Genomic DNA, 9,977 nt, shown 5'->3' on the forward strand with positions numbered 1-9,977 from the left:
TTAGTTATATCACTATAATGACAGATTAGTTATGTCACTATAATGATGGATTAGTTATGTCACTATAATGATGGATTAGTTATGTCACTATAATGATGGATTAGTTATGTAACTATAATGACGGATGAGTTATGTCACTATAATGATGGATTAGTTATGTCACTATAATGATGGATTAGTTATGTCACTATAATGATGGATTAGTTATATTATTATAATGATGGATTAGTTATATCACTATAGTAATGGATTAGTTATATCACTATAGTTTTGGATTAGTTACTGTATACCACTATGGTGATGCACAACGCATCACCGGGGGCAAACTACCTGCCCTCCAGGACACCTACACCACCCGATGTCACAGGAAGGCCATAAAGATCATCAAGGACAACAACCACCCGAGCCACTGCCTGTTCACCCCGCTATCATCCAGAAGGCGAGGTCAGTACAGGTGCATCAAAGCTGGGACCGAGAGACTGAAAAACAGCTTCTATCTCAAGGCCATCAGACTGTTAAACAGCCACCACTGACATTGAGTGGCTGCTGTCAACACACTGACTCAACTCCAGCCACTTTAATAATGGGAATTGATGGGAAATGATGTAAAATATATCACTAGCCTCTTTAAACAATGCTACCTAATATAATGTTTACATACCCTACATTATTCATCTCATATGTATATGTATATACTGTACTCTATATAATCTACTGCATCTTTATGTAATACATATATCACTAGCCACTTTAATTATGCCACTTTGTTTACATACTTATCTCATATGTATATACTGCACTCAATACCATGTACTGTATCTTGCCTATTCCGCTCTGTACCCTCACTCATTCATATATCTTTATGTACATATTCTTTATCCCCTTACACTTGTGTCTGTCTATAAGGTAGTAGTTTTGGAATTGTTAGCTAGATTACTTGTTGATTATTACTGCATTGTCGGAACTAGAAGCACAAGCATTTCGCTACACTCGCATTAACATCTGCTAACCATGTGTATGTGACAAATAAAATGTGATTTGATTTGATTTGATGGATTAGTTACATCACTATAATGATGGATTAGTAACACAACCGGTCAAACGTTTTTCAAGGGTTTTTCTTAATTTTGTACTGTTTTCTAGATTGTGGAATAATAATGAAGACATCGAAACTATGAAATAACACATATGGAATCATGTAGTAACCTTATAAAAGTTTTAAATAAATCAAAATATATTTTATATTTGAGAATCTTCAAATAGTCACCATATGCCTTGATGACAGCTTTGCACACTCTTGGCATTCTCTCAACCAGCTTCACCTGGAATGCCATTCCACCAGTCTTGATGGAGTTCCCACATATGCTGTGTACTTTTTGGCTGCTTTTCCTTCAAGCTATTAGTTATTGTCCTGTTGAAAAACAAATAATTGTCCTACTAAGCACAAACCAGATGGGATGGTTTATTGCTGCAGAATGCTGTGGTAGCTGTGCTGGTTAAGTGTGCATAGAATTCTAAATAAATCACAGACAGTGTCACCAACAAAGCACCCCTACACCTTCTCCTCCATGCTTTACGGTGGGAAATACACAAGCGTAGATCATCCGTTCACCCACATTGCATCTCACAAGGACATGGCGGTGGGAACCAGAAATCAGAAATTTGGACTCCAGACCAAAGGACAAATGTCCACCGGTCTAATGTCCATTGATTGTGTTTCTTGGCCCAAGCAAGTCACTTCTTATTATTGGTGTCCTTTAGTAGTGGTTATTTTGCAGCAATACGACAGTTGAGATGTGCATGTTACTTGAACTCTGTGAAGCATTTATTTGGTCAGCAATTTCTGAGGCTGTTAACTGTAATGAACGTATCCTCGGCAGCAGAGGTAACTCTGGGTCTTCCATTCCTATGGCAGTCCTCATGGTAGCAATTTCATCATAGCGCTAGATGGTTTTTGCGACTGCACTTGAAGAAATGTTCAAAGTTCTTGAAATATTCCGCATTAACTCACCTTCATGTCTTAAAGTAATGATGGACTGCTGTTTCTCTTTGCTTCTGTATACTCCCTACCTTGTCACAACACAACTGATTGGCTCAAATACATTAAGAAGGAAAGAAATTCCACAAATGGACTTTTAAGAAGGCACACCTGTTAATTGAAATGCATTCCAGATGACTACCTCATGAAGCTGGTTGAGATAATTCCAAGAGTGTGCAAAGCTGTCATTAAGGCAAAGGGTGTCTATTTGAAGAATCTCAAATATAACATATATTTTGATTTGTTTAACACTTTTTTTGGTTTCTACATTATTCCATATGTGTTATTTCATAGTTTTGATGTCTTCACTATTATTCTACAATGTAGAAAATAGTCTAAATAAATAAAAACCCTTGAATGCGTAGGTGTTCTAAAACATTTGACCGGTAGTATCACTATAATGATGGATTAATAATGTTGCATAGCAGACAAAACCTCCATTAAATAGTTGAGTGCACCAACATCTATTCTCTGAGATACTATTTTTTTGTGAGTTAACTGGTTGAGATATATTTCTCTCCAATGGCTCCAATGACGGTTGGCATTCATCGAGAACAATGGCCTACTAGCATTTAACTCTAAGAGATTTTGAAATCAGGTGCTAACAAACTGGGGACCTCTACACGTTGCCTAGAAAAACGACTGCAGCAGCATCAGGCTTTGAGGAAAGCTCTGAAATCCATCGTTGATGGGAGGGTGCCCGACAGTTATGCTAATACCATTTATTCATCCAGGAGACCCTATTAGCTGAAGCGAATCGTATCTGGTTTAAGAAGAGCAACAGAGAAAATAGGTCTCATTTGCGTTATGGTATGTTTGTGGCCTCCGTTCTCATTTTACCCTTCCACTAATATAACGAAGCAACCAAAACAGACAAATAATATAATATGGTGCTCCTGTAATTGGCTTGGCATTCAGATTCTTATGAATTCATAAGGAGGCGGGGGCGACTAAGTAGTCAGATGAACATTTGTCTCACTATTGATGCGGTCATGCTTTTGGTGTAGTTTATCACGAGATATGTCCCTATGTTTTGGGTTCGGTTTCTAACATACAAGCTATTTTGCTCACTAGCTACTGGCACTGGAATAGGTTGACTGAATGTTAGCTGTGAGGGTTTATTCTAACAGAGTTTGAAGTCCTCAATCTGCCAACAGACTTTTCACATCATTTGATAAGGTAAATTGAACATACAGCGTAACAGGGATTTGTAAAACATTGCAGAATAGGAATAAATACATGCTCCTAAAAAATTAAATATCAATCCTGCCTGACATGGAAGATCCTACAGATCCAAGTAATTGGAGGACCAAGAATACTAAACCCTGGTGTTATACTATCACATATTAAGTCCATTATACTGGTATTTTCACATGTAATGTCTTGAATTCAACTAGTGCTAAACTGGCTATTTTAAGCCAATCAAACAACGAATTCAGCCCACAAATTTCATCAAAATGTTAATTTGTATCAAAGTTCAAATGATTTAATTTATAATTGATCATTTGCAATCAATTTTCAGATCATTTGCAGCAGCAACTTATCACATTGACTGTCATGCCCTGACCTTAGAGATCCTTATTTATTCTCTATGTTTGGTTAGGTCAGGGTGTGACTCGGGTGGGAGAATTTATGTTTTCTATTTCTTTGTTGTTTTTGCCTAGTGTGGTTCCCAATCAGAGGCAGCTGTCTATCGTTGTCTCTGATTGGGGATCATATAACAGTTGTCATTTTCCATTTGGATTTTGTGCGGTGTTGTTTTCCGTTTAGTATCTGTGCCTGACGGAACTGTTCGCTTTCGTTTTTGTATTTGTTATTTTTTGTTTGAGTGATACTTGACAATAAAGATCATGAACACTTTCCACGCTGCGCTTTGGTCCACTCTTCCTTACGACGACGAGTGTTACATTGATGTGTTATACAGTGGCCAAAAATAAATGTCTTTCACCTTTGATAAAGTATTTCGCCTATAGAGGGAACTCAGAATGTCATATTTAATCTAAGCAGTGGCTAACTGCTTTCAAAAATTGTCTTTCATAATCATCCTCACACGGGGGACCAAAGCATGCCGGGGCTATTACTTACACAGCATGAAAAGATACTTGTTTCTAAAGGGATATTTCGTTAATTTTCAACCTTGATTAATGTCTAAAGTCTGGCTGTGTCCATGTTATACTGAATTACTAGACATTTTGTATGAAAAATTAATTGGATGCTCATTCAGGCAGTGAAAATCCAATCTCAAATGTCCTTTTGAAAAAGAAACAGTGAATGTTTTCTACAGCATTCTAATAGCAGCATAAGACCAAAGTCAATGAACTCAAAGCTCATCAATGACATTGCAATTTTCCCACACTAGGGCAAAGGATGGTTAAATTACTGTTATCTAAATGTCATTGTGTTACACTGACCCGGACCTGGCTCCAGCAATGACAGATCACAACACACTGGAAACCTCTTGAGCAAAATTTCCATATTGCATACCTGAGTGGCACAGTGGATTTGGTATGCAATCAACAGTGTTATTGTTGAAAGAGAAAAAGCGCTCACATCTAACATAATGGACCATAAGCAGAGCTATTGTTCTTGGATTTATTACTACTGTACATTGCATTTTAGTTACAATGTGTATACACACATCACATGTCACACATCACATACACTGGATTCTTGATATAGTTTACTCAAATATCTACTGCTGTACATATCATTCTTAGCTGATCTTGTGTAAATTGGTTTTCCTTATGTACATATACAGCACCAATCAAAAGTTTGGACACACCTTCTCATTCAAGGATTTTTCTTAATTTGTACTATGTTCTACATTGTAGAGTAATAGTACAGACATCACAACTATGAAATAACACATATTTGAATCATGTAGTAACCAAAAAAGTGTTAAACAAATTAACAAATATTTTGTATTTTTTAAAGTAGCCAACCTTTGCCTTGAAGACAGCTTTGCACACTCTTGGCATTATCTCAACCAGCTTCACCTGGAGTTTCCAACAGTCTTAAAGGAGCACTTGTTGGCTGCTTTTCCTTCACTCTGTGGTCCAACTCATCCTAAACCATCTCAACTGGTTTGAGGTCGGGGGATTGTGGAGACCAAGTCATCTGATGCAGCTCTCCATCACTCTCCTTCTTGGTCAAATAGCCCTTAAACAGCCTGTTGAAAAACAAACAATAGTCACACTAAGCGCAAACCAGATGGGATGGCGTATCACTGCAGAATGCTGTGGTAGCCATGTTTGTTAAGCATGCTTTGAATTCTAAATAAATCACAGACAGTGTCACCAGCATGGCACTCCCACACCTTCACACCTCCTCCTCAATGCTTCACGGTGGGAACCACACATGCAGAGATCATTCGTTCGCGTACTCTGCGTCTCACAAAGACACAGTGGTTGGTCAAATTTGTACTCATTAGACCACCGGTCTAAAGTCCATTGCTCGTGTTTCTTTGCCCAAGCAAGTCTCTTCTTGGTGTCCTTTAGTAGTGGTTTCTTTGTAGCAATTTGAGACCTTATTCACGCAGTCTCCTCTGAACATTTGAACTCTGTGAAGCATTTATTTGGGCTGCAATTTCTGAGGCTGGTAACTCTAATGAACTTATCCTCTGCAGCATAGATAACTCTGGGTCTTCCTTTCCTGTAGCGGTCTTCATGAAAGCCAGTTTCATCATTGAGCTTGATGGTTTTTGCGACTGCACTTTCAAGAGACTTTCAAAGTTCTTAAAATGTTCCGTATTGATTGACTTTCATGTCTTAAAGCAATGATGGACCGTCATTTCTCTCTGCTTATTTGAGCTTTTCTTGACATAATATGTACTTGGTCTTTTACCAAATAGGGCTATCTGCTGTATACCACCCTGACCTTGTCACAACACAACTGATTGGCTCAAACGCATTAAGGAAAGAAATTCCACAAGACAAACCTGTCAAATGAAATGCATTCCAGGTGACTACCTCATGAATCTGGTTGAGAGAATGCCAAGAGTGTGCAAAGCTGTCATCAAGGCAAAGGGTGGCAAAGAATTTTTTTAACTCTTTGGGATAATTGTTTTCCTTACATTTGAAATTGTTTTATATTTTACTGCATTGTAATGAATGAAGTAATGCAAATAAGAGGCATATTTAGTGAGTGAAGTTTAAGTCACATTAACCAGCTTAGTCATATTACAATTATCAGACGCTGCAAAGGCTTCTGAGACTTTGGCTCAGCTGTCATAGAAGTTGACTTGACTACAGCATGCCCAGTTAAACCAAATCCAGCCCCAGCATTTCAATTCATTTTGTAATGCTGTAGATTTTAAACATTTTGTAATGCTCTAGAATTTAAACAAGGCAGTTGGGTTTGCATTGCTCATCTCCCCACACATAGTTGTTATTCCAATCCCCAGTGGAATATTATTCCAATCCTCAGTGCAGCTCCAGAATAACATATTGGTATTACACTTCCATAATACAATACATCTCATAATAACCTTAAGACCCATGCACCCAAGGTTGTGAAATAATGAGAATTACAGATAACAACAATATCCAGGCAACAATACAGATGTGGTGGCATTTCAGAAGTCATCAAGGACCCCCTAACCTCTCAGTGGATTCTCTTTGGGTTTGAAAAAACAGACAACAAAAAGCTGTGGTGATTGATTCAATGGTGGATCAGAAAAATGCCTCAATCTTTAACTGACAAACATACTCTTCATACAAGATGTTTATTAATATATAAACGTGTAAAGTCTTGTGACAGAACTTATTGAAGAAAGTTTTACCGGTTTGCGCCATGCTTTCATATAGTACCATTTCTAGTGTTCTGTCAAAATACTAAAATGAATGAGAGACCACCTAATACTGCCGTGAGTCATTGCTTAGTTTGTGAAAAAGGGCTAAAGTGTGGACAGGGAGAGTGTTGTCTGCTAAACAAGTGAATAATGAAGATTAAGGTCTAAAAGACATTAAACACCATGTCAAATACTCTCTCTGCGTCAATGAATAAATCAACATTTTCATGAATGTACGTCCCTCTGATGAAAATGATGATCAATTGCAATGCACAGATCGACCAGCTTTACTGGCCGATTATTCTGTCAAACTGAAGTTAGAATGAAATATTGTATCATTTACTTGCGATGCTTGCTCGGCTGTTGTTACAGTGTGCCGTGTCTTTGTTTCGCTCCAATGTTATGCTAGTCATCCTGAAAAAAAGGGGGATGCCAAACCCGGAAAGAGACAACCTGTATTCTGTCAGGTGTAATGTTTCATTAAAACCCTTACCGTCAGTTGGTGGCATAGGACAGCCTACAGGAGAAGCTTGGCATTATTTATTCTGACTTATTAACCGCACGCCAGCCAAGTTGGAATGGGATCAATAAAATAAACTGTTGTAGAAAGCACTTCATATTAATACTGTTAATGTTTGTTGAATACTGATACGGGCTGACCATGCTGTAAAGTAAGAGGAATTGCAGTTGAATCAGGTTCACCTTCACAGCACTAGTTTAACCTTAATCTGTATTGGTATTGTATTGTATTGTATTGTATTGTAGTGTATTGTATTGTATTGACTATAATGATCAAGTCAGATGGACCACTTTTCTGTGAAACAGAGCCTATATTGTGTGATTATAGACTCTTCCCTATAGTGCACTACTTTGGACCAGGGGGCCTCATTTATAAACATTGCGTACATTTCACACTACATTTCTGCATGCGCCATTTCTGAAAAGTCTACAAAAATAATGAGATCTACAAACTTGGCGCGCGCCATACATACCTGTGGTAAAACTCAACTCTCTCCTGACACAATTTCCTTCCCACCTTCTTTTTGATAATTCCCAAGGGAAAGGTTTGTAAAAAAAACAACAACAAAAAAAAACATACAACTACACATATACAGTAACACACAGAAACAGTCCATCCTCCATTTGCAGCGCTTTCGGAAAGTATTCAAATTGCAGCCTTATTTTAAAATGGATTAAATATGTATTTTTCCTCAGCAATCTACACACAATACCCCATGATGATAAACTGAACACAAGTTTTTAAGAATTTTTGCCAATTTATTAAAAATAAAAACCAGAAAAAAACGTATTTACATGAGTTTTCAAACCCTTTGTTATGAGACTCGAAATTGAGCTCAGGTGCATCCTGTTTCCATTGATCATCCTGGAGATGTTTCTACAACTTGATTGGAGTCCACCTGTGGTAAATTCAGTAGATTGGACATGATTTGGAAAGGCACACACCTGTCTATATAAGGTCCCACAGTTGACAGTGCATGTCAGAGCAAAAATCAAGCTATGAGGCAAAAGGAATTGTCCGTAGACTCTCAGACCGTGAGAAACAAGATTCTCTGGTCTGATAAAACCAAGATTGAACTCTTTGGCCTGAATGACAAGTGTCACATCTGAAGGAAACCTAGCACCATTCCTACAGGGAAGCATAGTGGTGGCAGCATCATGCTGTTGGAATGTTTTCCAGCGGCAGGGACTGGAATACTAGTCAGAATCTAGAGAAAGATGAACGGAGCAGAGAGATCCTTGATTAAAACCTGCTCCAGAGCGCTCAGGACCTCAGTCTGGGGCGAAGGTTTACATTCCAACAAGACAACGACCCTAAGCACACAGCCAAGACAGGGACAAGTCTCTGAATGTCCTTGAGTGGCCCCGCTAGAGCCTGGACTTGAACCCAATCTAATATCTCTGGAGAGACCTGAAAATAGGTGTGCAGCGACACTCCCAATCCAATCCTGACAGAGCTTAAGAGGATATGCAGAGAAGAATGGGAGAAACTCCCCAAATACAGGTGTGCCAAGCTTGTAGAGTCATACCCAAGAAGACTCAAGACTGCAATCTCTGTAAATGTTGCTTCAACAAAGTACTGAGTAAAGGGTCTGAATACTTATGTAAATGTTATATTTCTGTTTTTTATTTTTAATACATTTGCAAAAAAACGGAAAACTGTTGAATCTGTTGAAGAGATTGATGAGTGGAAAAAACAATTTAATTCATTTGAGAAGAAGGCTGTATGGTGAACAAAAAAATGAATCTCATAGGACTAATAGTACTGTAGAGTTATTTTTACTTGTGCACAATTTAGCTGGGTCACCCCCATCCTGCCCCTAGGGGTCCACCACCCTGCAACGCCCCAACCTAACACACCCCACTTAGCTTTAGGATCTTAGTGAAACATTATTGGTTTTGGGTGTTAGGCCAAGGCCAGAGTGACAACCAACAGCACGGTAGACCCCCAGGGCTAGGATGAGCAGCCCAGCAGCTAGGCATTGCCTAAATGACGTGGGCATGTTTTCAATACAGACTCCTTTTGTCGTACAGTATTCCATATAAGGCATCCAGACCTTACGAAAGTTTCACAGTATAAACATAACCGTCTAATAACCTAGTGATACATAACTCAACATTTCTGCCATCCATTGTGACATTACGTGAGGATAACCAACTTTCCAATTAATGGCAATGCATTTTCTAGCCTCTATAAATGCTTGATTAAACATCTCCATTATCAACATTTCCAAGCAAATAAATATAGGTAGAATCTGTAGACATCATCGTGTCTTAGGCATCGTTAAAAGTGAAGACTATTATTTTATCAAATCAATTCTCTGTAATTATTATTACGTGATTAAACGAATCATGTAAATGTTATTTACAAGGAATTCGGGGCACCAAGGAAAATCGTCAGATTGCAAAGTTATAATTTTCCTAATATAACTCTTCAGATATTTTGATATCTGATCAATTAGTCTTCTAATTAATGAATTATTCTTTACCTCACGTCTCATTCCAAACGTTGTAAATAGTTGGTTATCCTCACAAACCCAGCCTTTACTATGAATCATCCATACACCAATTGTCTTAATAATTTATTTACTATCTAACTAAATAATCACAGAAATGCATAAACAAACAACA

This window comes from Oncorhynchus mykiss, chromosome 14 (assembly GCF_013265735.2).
Source record: "Oncorhynchus mykiss isolate Arlee chromosome 14, USDA_OmykA_1.1, whole genome shotgun sequence".
In the NCBI taxonomy this organism is placed as follows: domain Eukaryota; kingdom Metazoa; phylum Chordata; class Actinopteri; order Salmoniformes; family Salmonidae; genus Oncorhynchus; species Oncorhynchus mykiss.